At 39.4% G+C, this 19,234-nt stretch overlaps 1 protein-coding gene across 2 annotated transcripts in view; it reads right to left on the bottom strand.

Moving 5' to 3' along the window:
• Positions 1–14,942, bottom strand: part of hivep3.L (HIVEP zinc finger 3 L homeolog) — a 95,999-nt gene extending 81,057 nt beyond the window's left edge. For both annotated transcript variants that reach the window (XM_018246410.2, XM_041581919.1), the window contains exon 1: positions 14,616–14,942. The gene's annotated coding sequence lies outside the window, so the exon portion shown is untranslated. The remainder of the gene's footprint in view (positions 1–14,615) is intronic.
• Positions 14,943–19,234: the final 4,292 nt, after the last annotated feature.

Here is a 19,234-nt window from a genome sequence, read left to right as displayed (position 1 = left end):
GTATAGATGTTATAATCAAATTTTGCAGAAGTGATTCTTACAAATCTCACCCATGAAAAAGATTGTGTCTGTGCTGCATAGACGGAGATGCTAAAGAAATTCTTCAGTGTAAACCTGCTGGCAAAAGGTGAACGTTTTCAGATAGTATGTACCAATTTGCTACTAAAGAAGCCACAAGGCTTATGCAACTGAAGGCTTCTATTAATTTGTTGCATAGTCCCTATTTATTCTCTAGTATCAGAGGTGTCAGGAGGCCTATCGGCTCCAAGCAGGAGACGTCCGGACCAAGGAGGAAGCTTAGGGTAAAGGTCCAAGTTTGTGGTATACAGAAAGGAGCAGGTGTTAATCATAGTCAAGTTCAGACAAATGTTCAATAAGGCAGGCAGCAGGAAACAGGATCAGGGTCAAGCCATGGGTCAGGAAACCTGGAATTCAGGATTTAAGGAAACCCAGGAACACAATATAGCAATTCGTATACTCTTCGCTGTCCTTTTATTTTGAATTTGGAACCAAAATGCGGCATTGTGACGTCACGCCTTTGCATGCTGACTTCAACTCACCAGCGCCCAAACCCATGTGGCTACAATGGGCGCCGCCAACTCGAATTCATCGTTGCCGGGAAGGTAGGCGCGCTGCAACGCTCCTGACAAGAGGAACTTCTAAAGCAACAAAGTGCTCCTGGTTCATGAAAGTGAGAAAATGGTGCAACATAAAGTTGAATTCAGTTGATAGCTATCCTGCCTCTCTCTAACAGGACAAATTACTTAAATTCCATAGAACAGAACAAAAAAGAAAAGAAAAAGCACCAACATCATGAAAGCTAATTTAAGGTAAACTTCCCCTCAAAGGCAAGGAGGGGGTGTACATGACTCTCCAAAGGACATGAACCCAGCCAAACATTACAGCATAAAAATAATAGTAAGATGTTAAGCAATTCAGAATGAGCTGGGAAGTCATGCTATTTACTAGAAATGAAAGAGAATGTGCATCTGAGAAATGCAGAAGCACAAAAACAACTATAGTATGTTTAGTATCTAAGGAAACGAACAAGGAGAGGCTGTAAATTTTCAACAGCATGGATAAACACAACGTACAGTTGGAAATCACTGTATATTTCTGGATAACACTTGCAAATTTGTGAGCTAGACAGAGAGACATACTTAAACCATGAAGCAATCATTAGCTGCTTCCAAGTGGGCAGAGCCAGTCTGTGTTTTACTGTGATACATACAAAATATTTGTAGAACACTACTCTTGAGTTAACTAGTTTAGTTCCTTATTTACTGATGCTAAAGGTTTTTGGGATGCAGTGGTTTATAATGTCATTATTTAGCAGTTTGTTTCACAACTGAAAAGATGTAGTTGTATCTAATGTTTTGTGTTGTTGTATACCTTAAAGAAAAACAATCAATAATTGAATCTTGCTGATACAATGATTTCACTTTCCTGCGATCCCTGGGCTCCTTATAGATGCACCACAAGCAACTCAGCGATAATTTAAGGAGAAGGAAAGGCTAAAATTAAGTAAACTTTATCAGAAAGGTCTATATAAATACACCAGTAAACCCTCAAAATAATGCTGCTCTGAGTCCTCTGTCACAAGAAACACAGCATTTCTTTCCATCTATTGTGTACACATGGGCTTCTGTATCAGACTCCCGTTTTCAGCATAAACCTCTAGGGCTAGGGCTTGATCATGCTCAGTTTGCTCCTCTCCCACTCTCCGCACAGCAGTAATCTGAGCCCAGAGCTATGAGTGAGATGGGAAAGACTCAGACAGGAAGTGATGTCACACCAAGCTAATATGGCAGCTGCTATCCTAAACAAACAGAGAGAGCTTCTAGAGCTGTTTACTCAGGTATGGTAAAGCATTCTGCAGAATATATAAAGTGTTATAGCTTGCACTATTGTGACTAATCTATTGTTAATAAATTGCCTCTGTACCTTTCCTTCTTTTTTGAATAACTCTTCATTTCATTCCCTTTACTCTTCCACCTGCACAGCTTCATAGACTACACTCCCAGAAGCCCAGCATATAACATGAAAGTACTCTAAAGGCTATTCAATCAATGCTTTATATTACAACAAATCCAACTTTAAAATCATTCTGTGGTCACCATAGCCATATACTGGGTTCATTTCTATCCTTAGTCATTTCCTAATTTATCAGATGTTGGGCCATAATGTCATAAATAAATTAACAGAGAACACCAATACCTTCCTAGCCATGATTGTCTGTGCAATGTTCTCCAACATCTGTATTTTACTTTGGTTTGTCATAAAGGGAATCTAAACCTATATGAATTGATTCAGGTGGTCCCCAGCAACCCTAACAGTCTATGCAATTTCTATACTTGTATAGTCTGTTATCCATAAGGTTACTGACTTTCAGAGAGAGCTATTGAGCAAAGAGCCTGGTATTAAAGAAGGAAAGTCGTTTTGTGCTTAGGGGTGCCAAAAGTTAGGCACCTCCAAGTGATTTATTAATTATTTATTAATTACCTGAAACACTGGCCCGTGCTCCTATCAGCAGAAAACTGCACCGCCCTGGAGTTCTTCCAGCCAACACCACTGAGCAATTGTCTTCCTGCTTCTTCTTTCTTCTCGCGGCTGTGCATGCACAGTAGAGTGAAAAGCCAAAATTTAATGAAAAAGCGAAGAAGATGATCGATCCATGGTGCTCGCTGGCAGAACCCCGGGGTCGGTGCAGTTTTCTGCTGATAGGAGCACCGGCCCAGGATGTCAGGTAAGTATTTATATTCACTTGGGGGTGCCTAACTTTTGGCACCCCCCACGGTTAAATTTCCTTCCTCTTTAACAGTCTACTAAAAAAATGTAAATTGCAAAAGAGCTCAGAGAAGAGAGTTTACATCATTTTTTGGGGCTTAATATCTGCTTTAAATCTATGGGCCAGAAAAATTAGTTAACACTAACCCTGTAGGGGTTACTATTTCAACTATTTCATTATCGTCAACACAAATTGAAAGTAAAAAATATATACAAAGGAAAGTAAAACAATAAAGCTGTTCTCTACAAGTACAAACCCCTAGACTTGGTAGTATAAGCTCAAATCCACAGAATTTTATAATTAGGATATGTATTAGAACGCTGTATAAGGAATATTGCTGTATAATGAGTGGTTAAAACTTGTTGTCATGACTTGTATACTACTTGAGTTATACGTTATATGACTATTAGTAACCTCCCCTTTTTTCTTTATCTCCCTTGTTGATTTCAAAACATTAAATGAAGAATATACAAATATATATATAAAATCCGTGAAGAGCCGGCACAACTCGTAATTCGCTCTGTTATTTGCCTGGGTGCTATCAGCAAAAAAGCATCATGAATATCCAGAACCAAAGCGAGCACTCTCAGGTCTTATTAGTCCAATAAAAGTGTTTTTATTTAGCAAACAGAACAGATATATATATATTTTCAAAAGAACCAGCACTCCCATACAGTGGCGTAACTAGTTGTTACTGGGCCCCATAGCAAATTCAATTTAGGGCCCCAAAATATTTATAAGTTGGCCTATTTTACCAACATATATTAAAATTGCTAATTAATTAGGGCCTCACTGGGCCCCCTACACTCCTTGGCCCCCCTGCAAACGCAGGGTCTGCTCCCATATATAAAAAATATTTGCTTTTATTTCTGTTGCATTCCAACGTTCGGTCCCTGTTGGGACATTTCTCCTTTCATCCTTGAGAAAGGTGCTGGAAGTGCTGGTTCTTTTGAAAATTCCGATAACCGTGCACCCCAGCTGGATAAGCTACAATAGTGTGCCTTGCAGTGCGGATACTCATCGGACCGTGATATATATATATATATATATATATATATATATATATATATATATATATATATATATATATATATATATATATATATATATATTATATATATATATATATATATATATATATATAAAGAGTCCAAACTGGTGCACTCCACAATAGATTGGTTAAGTGCATTGGTGCTGGTAAAACTTACGTATATTCAATAAAAAAGAGACCGCACTCACAGGACTTGTCATGAAAAAAAAAGCCACAAGGGCTGTGATTTTATTCCTCAACGTTTCGGCTATCCAACTCTAGCCGTCCTCAGCAGGTGAAAACATAACACAAAGTGAAGTCGTATTTAACATGTAAGCAGTGGCGCCAAAATTGGTGTGTGTGACATCATCAAAGAGCGTCCACTCTATTAGTTTTGTTTCAGAAAGCAAAATGCTTTGATTGACTAGTTATTCTGTAAGATAGTATTCTTTAGCGCTTTTTTATACAATTGTGAGATAAAGGGAAGACCTGTTCCAAATTGCACCCTAAGCAGAGAGACGGTCACCTTATTTAAACCATAGTAAAAGTGAAACCTGTATTAGAGAGCTTAACAAGATTTTTGGGAAATCTATACAAGCACAGGTGGTTCTGCTACTGGTTTAGATGGGTTCTATCTAAGTCACTGGCCAATCCATTTGTGTTAATGTGAAAACATACATATAAATGAGGATCAACAGCAGAATTTGATCTTAACCTCTCTGTGCATTTCTCCTGGCTTGTCTACCCTTATAGACAATCTACTTTAGTCCTAATACTTGAAACAAATCTTTCAAGTGCATTACATAAACAGACAGTCAAACTTTAGCATGTTATACTGCACAAGGGAAAGGAGTGAAATTAAAGATGTCCACAAAAAACTTTATTTTTCACAATCAAAGTTTAATTTTAACGTTCCAAACTGCATTAAATATTTTAAAATATATCAAATAAAAATGTTCAATGATTTTATAGTTATTTGTACAGGTATGGGAATGGGATTCATTATCTGGAAACCCATTATCCAGAAATCTCTGAATTATGGAAAGGCCATCTTCAATAGACCACATTTTATCTAACTAATCAAAATTTCCTTTTTCTCTGTAACAATAAAACAGTAGCTTGTACTTGATCCCAACTAAGCTATCAATAATCCTTACTGAAAGCAAAACCAGCCTATTGGCTTTATTTGAGGGATGCACCAAATACAGGATTCGGACAGTATTCAGCCTTTTTCAGCAGGATTTGAATTTGGCCAAATCCTTGTGCCTGGCAGAACCGATCTGAATCCTAACTTGCTTATGCAAATTAGGGGAGGGAGCAGAAATCAAGTGACTTTTTATCACAAAACAAGGAAGTAGAAAAATGATTTCCACTTTTTCCTTCCCCAACTCCTAATCTTTTACAAAGGATTCGGGTATTTGGCCGAATCCGAAATAGTGGATACTGTGCATTTCCAGTTTATTTAATGTTTACATGATTTTCTAGTACATTTAAGGTATGAAGATCTAAATTATGGAAAGATACATTACCTGAAATTCCCAGGTCCGAAGCATTCTGGATCACAGGTCCCATACCTGTACTTGTAACAAACTAAAAGCAGTTTGGTCTGTCTCTATCAACTCACTCCTCTCCGTTCCCTAACTAATCACCTACTATTGTATCTATAGTCAGCTTTCCTTCAGTCAAGGCTCCATTTTCCACAATGACTTGCATGTTCTGTGATTAACAGATCTGCGAAGAACAACAGACGCCTGCAAGACATGGGGGCAAATTCATTAAGCGCCGAAAATGCTCTACCGACGGCTTCGTCGCACTTCACCAGGCGTAGATTCGCCAGGGCTGCTCAAATTCATGAAGATCCGAAGTTGCGCACAGGTTACCGAACGCTTGTGAAGTTGCGCTTGTGATAATACTATAAGCAGTCCGAAATTACTCTAGCGATGCCTAATTAGCATACGGCGTGCAGTTAAAGTATAATGGACGTGTATACTGGCGTAAGGGTGCGAAGTACCGCTAGAGTCTGTCTACTTTAATTTGTGCCAGGGTCCGTAAATTGGCGAAGTGGCAAAATGACGTCACGCTGGCGAATTTTTGCTATCGTTAGCCACTTCGCCCCTTTAGTAAATTTGCCCCATGGTGTCAACTACAATCATAGCTGAAGGAAAACTGATTTCTGATATTTCTCTATTCTTGCAAGATGAGAAAGGAAACATAGCAAAGGACAGACAGAAACTGCTTTCCATTGCAAATATATTTACAGACAACTTTAAAATAATTACAAAGGTTTGATAAATATATATTAGTCAAATATGCAAGCAGAGTTAGTAAAGTAGAGCTGTAAATTCTAAAGTAAGGGAGACGAAATATCGAGAATATAGATTACACACAAGAACCATAACTATCCTGCAAAATGTATAATTATAAACAGTGGAATCAGTTAAAAATAGTGCTTAAGGTATGTCATTTATATTACATTACCAACTGAAACCAGGGAGCTATAGGAAATAACATACCACATTCTTTAATATGACTCTTTAAGAACTCAGATTGCATACTTGCTACTTTTTATGGTCATGGAACTTCTCGTGGCTATTACAATAGGGGGCAGATAATTCATTATATCCACAATAACACTGACTGTGAAGATTATAAAGGCAAAATCAGCTAAATTACCCAACCATACCTGTAAGTAGAAAAAAAGCAGAACCCACTATAATTTTCCAATATACAATACAACTCTAAATTTACTTACACTGTGCAGCATTTTTCCTGAATAAAAATGCTACTGACACACCACACAGACAAGGGCAAGATGGTACAAAACAGTTAAAAGTCAATGGAGAAAGCTCATGTCCATACTTTCATTAAAGACAACTGCAATAAAAGGCTTCCAATTCTGTACAACCTAACCATTTTGGGTTAACCCACTTGTATGTACGGCTACTTCTATTACTACTAGTAGTACTTTTCCATTACATTGTTATCCCAATCACTGTTCTAAATAATCCCTAAATAATCCTCAAAATCCTGCACTGATGGCAATAATATGTTTTGTGTAGTATCTCAGACGATACAGTCACGTTTCTAGGCTACTATCGCCTGATAAATTATAAATTACTGTCATATCTATGGGGTGGCTATTTAAAGTATGTTTGTGCCAAACTTTTGCAACATACAAAAATCTGTTGGTTTCTGGCTGGGAGTGGGCAGGTTAGGGTCGGGCATTTGTGGACCAGCACATCACTATAGCAGAGGTATCTGACGAGTGATCAAGAACAGGCATTTATTTATAAGGGTATGAGACATGTTATCCAGAATGCTTTGGACCTGGATAATGGATCTATCCACAATTTGGATCTTCATACTAGAAAATCATGTAAACATTGAATAAACCCAATAGGCTGGTTCTGCTTCCAATGGATTAATTGTGTCTTATACTGGATCATGTACAAGGAAAAAGGAATTTTTTTTTTTTTAACTTGGATTATTTGGATAAAATGGAGTCTATGGGAGACACCTATTCCATAATTCAGAGCTTTCTGGATAACGGGTTTCCAGATAATGGATCCCATACCTGTATATTAAAACTGTGAAATAAACTAAATTGCTATTAATAATGATGAAAAGATTTTGTTTCCTGCTTTACTTAGTCTTTTCCACGGTTGTCTACTCTATGATATGCCATGAACTATGCTAGTTAACAAAAGACCTTTAAGAGTAGATGGGAAGGCTTATGGGAAAAATAAAGATAAAAGGTATTAGCTGAGACAAGACAGAATATATAATCAATGAGCGGTGGTCCTCACAGGTATCCCTATCTGATATTGCTAGTTCTTATATATTGCCAGCCAATGTTTCACAGTTATTCTTTAGTTCCCCTAAGTATCTATGGGGTGCCTTGAGATAGGTCCAGAACTTGTCTTTACACAAATCATAAGCTTATGTATAAGTTTGTGCTAGAGCAGCAAAAAAGTCACATCAATATGATGTTCACCAAAATAAAAAATTTTGCAGTGTGCATTTATTGCAACAGATTTGTATTTGCAAATTTGTAAGTGGTTGCCCTATTATTGGTTTAGGGCCATCCCTCTGGATGAACTCATGCTGATTCAGAGTTTGGAAGTGGGAAGTTAGAAGCACTCAGGGTGGTGTAGCTTCAAGAGTTACTGCACACCATGGCCTGTCTCTTCCTCACTTAAAGGAACTAGGAGCCAATAAAATTACATCTAAACTGGAGAATGTAGCACTTAAAAGTTTTGCTGCACAGACTTTCCAGTCTTTCCGCTGACCATGTTAATCAGGTTGCACAGGGATTCAGTGGGTAGCAATGCAGCTGCAGCACTGGAGTCCTAAGGTCGATTTCATTGAATGACATATAATCTGTATAATGCACTGTAGAATATGTTGGTACTATACAAATGGCACTTTATATGTGCACAATACAAAGTCACAGTCATTAAGGGGCATTAAGGGGCAGATTTATCAAGGGTCGAATTTCGAGTTCATGGGAGTTATTTAAAACTCCCATGAACTCGAAATTCGACCAATTGCAATTTATTAAATAAAAATCGAATTGTTGGAACTCAGGTGAATAGGGTCGAATTTCGAGTTCATGGGAGTTATTTAAAACTCCCATGAACTCGAAATTCGACCAATTGCAATTTATTAAATAAAAATCGAATTGTTGGAACTCAGGTGAATAGGATCGACCCGCAAACTGGAATTGAATTCAAATAAAATTCAAATTGAATTTGATTCAAGTTTTTTCTCTGAAAAAAACTTGAATATCAGGAAAGCTGCAAACAACTCCAAATTGATCCCAGGACATCTTCCATAGGCTAAAACAGCAATTCGGCAGGTTTAAGGTTGGCGAATGGTCAAGTTCTTAAAGGGCTAGTGTATGATAAATTTCGAAATTCAAATTTTTTAAAAAAATTCATATCAAATTTTAATAATTCCCTAGTCTAATTTGACAGTTTTGGCCATAAAAACCGTGAAAATTGAATTCTAAACTTGAATAAGAAAATTCTAATTTTCACTTCGAACCTTGATAAATCTGACCGTAAATGTATGTTTTTTAAGGCAGAATGCTTGGCTGGAAAAATTGGAGAGCTGGAGATAGTGGCACAATTTGATGTATGATGTAATTGGCATTGATGAAGCATGGCTGAATGAGCAACTTGCTGAGCAGTAACTATAGAGGGCCATTACTTGTGGTTGTCAGTGGTACAGGAATAGGACCTGTAATCCAGACTGCTCTAGAACTGTGGTTTATCGGATAATGGATCTTTCCATAATTGGGATCTTCATACCAAGTCTTTTAGAAATCAAGCAAACATTACATACACCCAATAAAATGGTTTTACTTCCAATAAGGATTAATTATATCTTAGTTTGGATCAAGTACAAGGTACTGTGTAATTATTACAGAGAAAAAAGAAATCCGTTTTAACATTATTTGGATAAAATGGAGTCTATGGAAGACGGCCTTTCCGCAATTTGGAGCTTTCTGGATAATGGGTTTCCGGATAACAGATCCCATACCTGTACATACTCTAATCGGAGTAGGGTTACTTGTGGGGTGCTGAAGGTATCTATTTTTTCTGATGACAGCTCAATTTATTCTATCCATGATGTGGCATCTCTAAACGGCAGATGAGATTTAGTATTGCTAAATGTAAAGTATATGCACTTGGGATTTAAAAATATGAAAATTACTTATAACCTTAATGGGTATTATAATAATCCTCGATGGAGATGAACCAGATGGATAATAAACTTAGAGGTAGCAAGCAATGCCAGTAGGGAACAAGAAGGGCTGGCAAGGCATTGTCCTGGAGAAGAGGGTAATTCTTCCGATTGAGGTGCTAAAATTACAATGTGACCATACTATACACACTAATGTTTTATTTATCAGAAGACTCCTCCAGTGTATGCAAGGGCAATGTTATGATGAAGAAAAGCCATAAAATGCATTTATGAAATTAACTCTGGACTGGTCCAGTATCCCTGTTGAAAGTTAGGATGGGAATATTCACCCTGTCCCTCAACCCCACCCACATTGGCGAGGCTTCAAATACGAGTTGTTTGCCTTCCTCTGGATCAGGGTTTAAAGAAATTGCTAGTGTTGCTTTGCCTATCTCCCTTGCAGCACCAAGTTAGGGGATTACTTGTCTAAATTACATGGGCAACTGATTAAAAGACTGAAAACAGATTTCATTGTTACCTAGGGGACCAGCTTTCACCATAGTTTGTATTTAATGTAGTTATTTCAGAATTAAGTAAAAAGAATCAATGGGGGGTGCCAAATATCAGGCATCCTGAGATATTCTAAGGGCTTACCTTATACCCTGGGCCAGTGCTCCTGTTAGTTGAAAACTGCACCAGTCTGGGGTACTTCTGTAGGAACAGCACATAATTATCTTCCTCTTCTTAAAGGGGTTGTTCACCTTCCAAACACTTTTTTCAATTCAGTTGTTTTTAGATTGTTACCCAGAAATAAAGACCTTTTCCAATTACTTTCCATTATTTATTTTTTACTGTTTTTCCAAAATCTAAGTTTAAAGCTGAACGTTCCTGTCTCTGGTGTTTGAGTCTGGCAGCTCAGCAATTCAGGTGCAGATTCTGAACTGTTACAATTTTGCAACATTTAGTTGATACATTTCTCAGCAGCATCTCTAGAGTATTAGCAACTATTGTATCAATTCTAACAGCTGCCTGTAATGTAACCCAGAGATTCTGCTCAGCAGGGACAAAAATAAGAAATGTATCTAAATGTATCCATTTAAAACAGTTTACAGGGTCGGCGACCCCCCCTCCCAAGCTGCTTCAGAAGGTGAAAAAAGACACTTGACATTAGAAAAACGGTCACACATAGAAAGTCATTATTTCTGGTGATCTATCTGAAAACACTAGTTGAAGGTGAACCACCCCTTTGAATATTCTCTTCAGTCCCAGGCCAGTGTGCAGGTATGATAGAGTGAAAAGCAACCAACACCTGGACTGGAAAAACAGAAAAAGGTGCTGGTGTGGAGCTCCTACATTACCGACTTCTCAGGCCCAGAAGCACTAGCCCTGGGTATAAAGTAAGCATTTGTCAACCCCCCCAAAGATTTGTCCTTTCTTTCTCCTTTAAATTATTGTACCTATTTTAAATAATTACAAGTAGTTAGCCACCAGTGTTTTTGGGAGCTTTAGCCCTAATGTAAGATCTGTCCAGATTCAAATCCTGGACTGTGTTCCACCTGTGGCAAAGCATTACCCTATCGAGCCACTGGAGAATTCTGGCTAAAACATTATTTTTCTCTTCTAAGCTGACACTCTACCTCACCATCGTTGTTTCCTTCCAGGTGTCAGTGATCAAACAATAAAGGGCCTATATAAGGCAGACTCATGCTTGTTCATTGTTCATTAAGCTTTCCTGTTTGAATCAGCTTGTTGTGTCATCTGAAGTGCTTGTATTTCCCTGCCTGAGTTCCTTGCCCAGTTTCTGTGAATTTCCTGGTTCTGATCTACGGCCTGTATCTTATGCTCTGCATTTTCCTTCAGTCTGCCCTGGCCCCAGACCTGTATATTGCCTTTGTTTCTGTCTGCCACCTACCCTGACTACTAACCTGTACTTGAACATGGTTTCAGTCTGCTATGTCCTACTTATGGGCGGATACTATTCCTTGCAGTCTTGCTTCAGCAGACTGTTCAATGTACTGTTTACTGGTCAGCATATGGGTTCCAGCCTAGTTATTCTTAGCCTTATGTTCCTAAACCTTTCATCGGGCCTAATAATCATCTGATAGGAAATCCTTACAAACCTACAAATACTGCTACAAAAGACTTCTGTGCATTGCCAGCCTAAGTTCAGTTATACATATAAGGCTAGCATGTGTACCCCAGTACATTGTACCCCTGAAACCCCACTGATATCAATGACACATTGATCACAAATCAACCATCTGCCCAAATAGAACCATCTGAATAACACAAACAGTGACCTTGGGTTTATGAATACTGGAACTTACTACTCTAAAACATCTGTCAATCACTGGTGGCTGCAGATAAGTATGTTACCTGCATGTCAGCTCCTTTCACAAAGTTCATTCATGTAGCATTAAAACTGAATGAGGGCAAAAAAGAAACACAATAAAAAGCACATACAAGCAAAACCCTATGTAAACAAAAGGTTGCACTTAGCAAAAATGTCACTTTTTACATTCATGGCTGTCACCTGACACAATATATGATATTTAAACGCTACGTGTTGTTTAGCTAAGATGTAATAGACTTTTATTGAACCAATAAGTTTTGGAACGCTCTGAGTAAATTTCTGCTGTCTTACTGGGGAGGCATCCTACCCTGCAGAAGATATATCACACTACAAATGATATATGGCCCCAAGAGCATTGTTTTCATGAATCACACAACAAATGATATATGTACCCGTAAGCATTTCATGTAATAGAAAGAAATACAAAATAATTGTTTTTGAAAAAAAATTTATACATGTACATTTCTGTTGAGGCCTAGCTTAAATTTTAGCAATATTGTTTCTTCAAGGGGACACTAAACAGGTCTATTTTATATGAGCCCCAAATTGTTATTAGACTAAAATATTAATGAGCTAGAGTTTGAATATGTAGTCTGGCATTTGACTGTGTAGCATATACAGTTATTTATATTTGTGGATTTGGAAAATCCCCTGGTACATTGCTGTATTTGTTCGGTAGCTTTGTTACCATAATTGTATTCTGGGAAAAAGAAAAATCCTGTATAAATTGCCTCCCAGGTAATACAACAAGGTTTATGTGGGTATACCTACCTCTAAGGGGCCTAGATTTCTAGAAACCTGAAAAGCAATACAGGTATGATATCTGTTATCTGGAAACCAGTTATCCATAAAGCTCAGAATTACAGAAAGGCAGTCTCCCATAGACTCCATTTTATCCAAATAATCCAAAAACTTAAGCTTTTTGAAAAGTAAACATAATTTCAAGCAACTTTGCAATATACATCATTGAAAAAATATGCAGACTTTTCATGATTTTTAATGGTTTCTGACAGTTCCCAAAGCCTAGCCCCCTGCTCTTCTGCTGATCTCTCTGACTACTTTGCTGAGCTGGCTGACTACTGTTACTTTGTATCAACAGCCAGCTGCATCCTCCAAACACCACAATTCCCTGCACACATGATTTCAACAAGGAAAGGAACATCACAGTGCAATGCATTGTGGGTAATGTAGTTCCTGCATGCTGTCTGTAAACTGTGAAGTAGTTGTTACAATTTGTAACATCAGTGTTTTAGTCCTTCTTTCCCTGCCAGGACTTCAAATGATGCAGAAAGAGAAGAACTGTTAAACAGCTGGATTTCAGCATAGAAATGCCATTTATTCATACTATTTGAAGAAACAGGTAACTGTGATGGATTTATCTGTGTTATGTGGGCCTCTTTATCAAATTTTGGTCTGGAAGCTGGAGTTCCTTTTTCTCTGTAATAATAAAACAGTAGCTTGTGCTTGATCCAAACTAAGATATCATGAATCCTTATTGGAAGCAAAACCAGCCTATTGGGTTTATTAAAAGCAGACCTGTCACCCAGACAAATAAATCTGTATAATAAAAGTCCTTTTCAAATTAAACATGAAATCCAATTTCTATGTTTTATTAAAACATTCATAGCTGTTGTAAGCTAATTTTAAAATCTCAGCTGTCAATCAAATATTGTCTGCTCCTCCTCTATGCCCTGGGCATAGAGGCGGGCAGATAATTACTTTCGCTTTCCATTCAGCACTTCCTAGATGTCACTGCTCTTCGCGCAGTCCCCCAGTTTTCTTTACCGTTTAACTGTGTAACCAGGTCATGGGGATGGACATCGGGTCCCCCATTCTGGTGCACAAACAAGATTCTGAGATGATGCAAGGCTTGTCTTAATAACAATGTCCACAAAATGGCTACTGCCTGCTTGCTATAGTTATGAATTCCCAGACTGAAGGAAACAAGATTCAAATCATTTATATAGTGTAATTAAAGTTCATTTTGCTTGACTAACATGATAAAATGGGATTTTGAATCATTTTTGTTGGGTGAAGGGTCCCCTTTAACGTTTACATGATTTTCTAGTAGACTTAAGATATGACAATCCAAATAACAGAAAGATCCGTATCCAGAAAACCCCAGGTCCCGAGCATTCTGGATAACAAGTCCCATACCTGCTCTTAGTTCTGTTCAGTATTTCAAAGGGGGGGATCTCAAATGTCCTATGTGTTAATAGGGAATGCAGAGCAGAGCATATACACAGTCTGATGTGCAGAACACACACTGTTTCAATGCTATGTAAATACCAATGTAATGAAACTGCAGAATGTATGTAGCAATGCACGCATGTTCACTACCTATTTTTCAGAAACTATAATTTTTTCTCCTGAAAGTTGTTTTTTGTTTGCACCATGAGATACCCACATGAGAATGCCTTATATACACACAGCATATTTGTTTTTGTGTATTATAATAACATGAGCCATAAGGCAGCGTATTGTTGCCTGTATAGCCCTGCACAACGTAGCCACCCTCCCCACCACACAGGTGCCCTGCTGGAATGTAGGGAAGCTCCTCCAAGTAATGCATGTATATTTATATTATGTGTGTGTGTGTGTAAGAACACACGCGATCCATTCAAATGCAGTGGTTCATTAAACACACGCTGTGTATATGCAGATAACGTGCATGCACGAACAAAAAGTAATCCAATTAAACATCAGTAATAACACATTATATCTCTTCTAAGGCCCTCCTGTCAGGCCGCACTCACCACAGATGATGTCATAGACTCGCAACCTTGCGGCTCGGTGACGTCACGGACCCACAGCTGCACCCGCCGTTTCCAAGGCAGCTCCGGGCGGAGGAACAGAGTTAGCCGGGGATGTCATTCTGCCTCACTTCACACTTCAGTATGGGCCTCCGCAACCGCGGCGGAACACCCCTGTGAGGGGAATTGGTACGTACCGCCCTCCTCTGCTGTCAGACAGAAACTGGACGCGCCCACTAGGAAAAGGAGTTTGGTTGCGTAAAGCCCCAGTCTGAAGATAATGGTAGCGCCCGCCCTCTGCTGTCAATAGATGAAGCTTGGACGCGCCCACTAAACAGGAGGGGCTGTAGGTTTGTGTTTCCTTGTTCCTCAACACTGTACAGTCCGGGTTATCCCTGGAATGTGGCTGCTTAATTAATCTCATTCATGCGGTGGAAAAATAGTTACTCTGCTGTATATGTTTAGTGGTGGGTTGAAGTCAACTATTCAGGAAAAGGGGAGACAGACTGTATATTCTCTAGCATATGGCGTAGACAGACACATGGCATGAATGGCAATGAGAGATCTTGGGGGGGGGGGTATAGTGAATAAAGTACCCCCCCCTCTTGTAAATTATAAGGATATTATAAGTTACCGAGGAGTTTCATGACCATCTGCCGAGTGTTTTTATATAGTTCATGGAACTCCGAGGTAATGTCTAATATCCTCATATTTTGCAACTGGTGGTACTTTATTATAATACACAAGTTTCTGAGTCATGTAACTGAATTGACATCAGAGCTCACTGTTTATAATTGATGACATCAGAACTCACCGTTTATCCGTTTATAAGGATATAATTTACAAGATATTCATGGCTTTTGTGTATTATAAAAATATAATGCCAGGCTGAAGCTGCACAAGTAATATTCTGAATTTACGTCAAAAAATTAGTATCATAGTCAAAAATTAGAATCAAAAACGAATTTGCAAAAAGTACACTTTGCTTTTTCATTTATTTAGAGCCAGCAAGTTACACAGGACATTCCAATCGGTGTGCATGTCCAGTAGAGTGAAAAGCTGAACCTAGAAAGAAAAAGCCGGCTTTGGGGGCCACAGAAAAGAATGAAGAAGCAGAAGATCACAACATGGAGCTCCTGCAGAAGTACCCATGCCAGTAGCAACTTCCGGTCATTATGTATGTATATATGTATATTTTTATTTGTAAAGCGCTCCTTGAGGGCAAAGCACTGTACAACAAAATAATAAATTAATAGTAACAAACAAGGGGTCATTGGAATAAAAAGTAACAATAAGTGCATTATTAGAAATACAATTCACATAAATATAAAAAATATAATTACAATACAGATTAAGTGCTCAGTGTCAAGGAAACAAAAGGCTAGAGGACCCTACCCCGTAGGGCTTACAGTCTAAATGGGAGGGTAACATACAGACACAATTCAGAGGGGTATTAAGGTGCTGTGGGTTACAGTTTCTTACACTGTTATATAAGTGTGCTCAGACTCCCCCTCTCACTCCAATGGTAATGCTCTGGATCTCATATTTACCAGACTCTGTTCAACCACCAATTTTAATAACTCACCATTTCCCCTCTCTGATCACAATATGCTCACATTTCAACTCTCACTAACTCCCTCCTCACCCCCTGCTATTCCCCAAACACGTACTTACCGTGACTTGCAAGCTGTAGACGTGTCACATCTCTCTTCTTCCTTTGACTCTCTTCACTCTAATATCTCAGCCATCTCATGTCCTAATATGGCTACCTCTGTCTACTATAGTACTCTCACCACTGCCCTAAATGAGCTTGCTCCTATAAAAACTAAACGTGCTAGACCCAAACCACTTCAACCTTGGCATACTGCTCATACAAAAGCGCTCCAAAGACACTCACGTGCACTTGAGCGTCGCTGGCGCAAATCCCGTTCAGAATCAGACTTTTGGAGCTACAAATCCGCCCTGCGCTCCTTTAACACCAGCCTCTTCCAAGCCAAACAAACATACTTTACTTCACTCATTAACTCCCTTTCTAAAAAACCAGCACAACTTTTCTCCACCTTTAACACTCTCCTTTCCCCTTCTCCACCCCCTCCATGCACATCTGTCTCTGCTCAAGATATTGCTGAGCACTTCAAAAACAAAATTGACACTATCAGAAGGGACATTACACTACTCAACCCCCTAGACTTCCACCACCCTCCCTCCACACTCCCCAGTCTCTCCTGTGCTCCTTCACCCCTGTCACTGATGAGGAAGTCTCAAAGCTTCTGGCCTCTTCTCACCTTACCACCTGCCCGCTTGATCCAATTCCCTCAAAACTTCTCCGCAATACCAATCCTTGTCTAATCAAAGCCTTAACTCACCTATTTAATCTTTCGCTCTCAACTGGACTGTTTCCTTCTCAACTAAAACAATGCTCTTGTCACCCCCATTCTGAAAAAACCCTCTCTTGATCCCTCCAATCTTGACAACCTCCGACCTATCTCTCTGCTACCTTTCATCTCTAAACTACTTGAGCGCCTAGTCTACAACCGACTTACCTCATTCCTCTCTGACAATAACCTGCTGGACCCCCTACAATCTGGTTTTAAGCCACAACACTCCACGGAAACTGCCCTGACTCGACTAACTAATGACCTTTTAACCGCTAAAGCCAACAATCATTTCTCACTACTAATACTGCTTGACCTCTCAGCCGCATTTGACACTGTAGATCACCCTCTCCTCCTCCAGTCCCTCCAGTCGTTTGGCCTTCATGACACAGCCCTGTCCTGGTTCTCTTCTTACATCACCAATCGTTCCTTCAGTGTCTCCTACAATGGAGTATCATCTTCTCCCCTACCTCTTTCTGTTGGAGTTCCTCAAGGCTCTGTCCTGGGACCATTACTATTCTCCCTCTATACTTCCTCCCTTGGCAAATTAATAAATTCGTATGGTTTCCACTACCACCTCTATGCTGACGATACTCAGATCTATGTCTCATCTCCTGATCTCAACCCAGAACTCCTAACTCGCGTCTCCTCCTGCCTGTCCGCTATCTCTACCTGGATGTCGCAACGCTACCTTAAATTAAACCTCTCTAAAACTGAAATGGTTCTCTTTCCTCCAAGCAACACCAGTAGCATCCCCGAAGTATCCATCATAGTTAACAATTCCACTATCACCCCCTCTCCCCAGGCCCGGTGCCTTGGGGTTATCCTAGATTCTGCCCTGTCATTCACTCCTCATATCCAGTCACTTATTAAATCATGTCACTTCCACCTAAGGAACATATCCAAAATACGATCATTTATCACCCAAGACGCTGCCAAAATTCTTATTCACTCTCTCATCATATCGCGTCTAGACTACTGTTATTCTCTTTTAATTGGCCTCCCCCTCCAGAGACTGTCACCTCTCCAGTCCATAATGAACACTGCTGCGAGGCTCATACACCTCAGCAACCGCTCCTCCTCTGCCTCGCCATTCTGTCAATCCCTGCACTGGCTTCCGTTACCTTTCAGAATCAAATTCAAATTAATGACACTGACTTTCAAAGCACTTCACAACTCTGCTCCACCCTACATCTCTGAACTCATCTCTATATACTCACCCACTCGCTTACTACGCTCCTCTACTGACCTGCTACTCAACTCTTCTCTCATTACCTCCTCACATGCTCGCATTCAAGACTTTGGAAGGGCTGCACCCCTACTCTGGAACGCTCTCCCACGATCTGTCCGACTTTCTCCCAACCTTTCTGCTTTCAAAAAATCTCTGAAAACGCACTTCTTTCGAGAAGCCTACCCTCACTCTGCTTAACTACCAAACGCAACACCACATACAACACCACATTTCTCACCCACTTACTTCGATCTTGCCCACTCCCACACCTTGTGTATTACTCCCTTCCCTTTAGACTGTATGCCTATGCATAGGGCCTTCCTCACCTCTTTGTACCTGTATTGATTGTGATGTTTGTTACTCCATATATTCTATGTATGTAATTCATGTGATGTAGTTGTATAATCACAGTTACTTTACAGTGCTACGCAATATGTTGGCGCTATATAAATACATGTTAATAATAATAATAATAATAATAAGTGCCAGTTCAGGTGTTATCCAGGTGCTCCCAGAAGTAGTCTTTGAGTTTTGTTTTAAAAACACTGAAGGAGGATTCTCTCCTGAGAGATTCAGGAATGGAATTCCAAATATAAGGAGTCGCAAGAGAGAAGGGTTTGATACGGGAAACAGCAGTAGTAGTGGGGGTACAACCAAGAGGTTGCTCTGAGAGGAGCGGAGGTTTCGGGCAGGAACATATAGAGAAACAAGAGATGTAGTTAGGTGCAGAGGAATGAAGGGCTTTGAAGGTTATGAGGAGAAGTTTATAAGTTATTCTTTGTTTTGTAGGAAGCCATGATAAGGACTTCAGCAGCGGAGGGGCCTGTACCCTTTTGGATGAGAGGAGGATAATTCTGGCAGCAGTGTTTAATACAGACTGTAGAGGGGAGAGATGGGAGTTAGGGAGGCCAGTTAGTAGAAGGTTACAGTAATCTAGTCTGGATAGGATGAGAGCATGCATAAGCGTCTTGGATGTATCAGGTGAAAGGAAGGGACGGATTTTGGCAATATTGCGT

The sequence above is a fragment of the Xenopus laevis genome, chromosome 2L, assembly GCF_017654675.1.
Source record: "Xenopus laevis strain J_2021 chromosome 2L, Xenopus_laevis_v10.1, whole genome shotgun sequence".
Taxonomy (NCBI): Eukaryota; Metazoa; Chordata; class Amphibia; order Anura; family Pipidae; genus Xenopus; species Xenopus laevis.
This window is presented reverse-complemented; position numbering and strand designations above follow the sequence as displayed.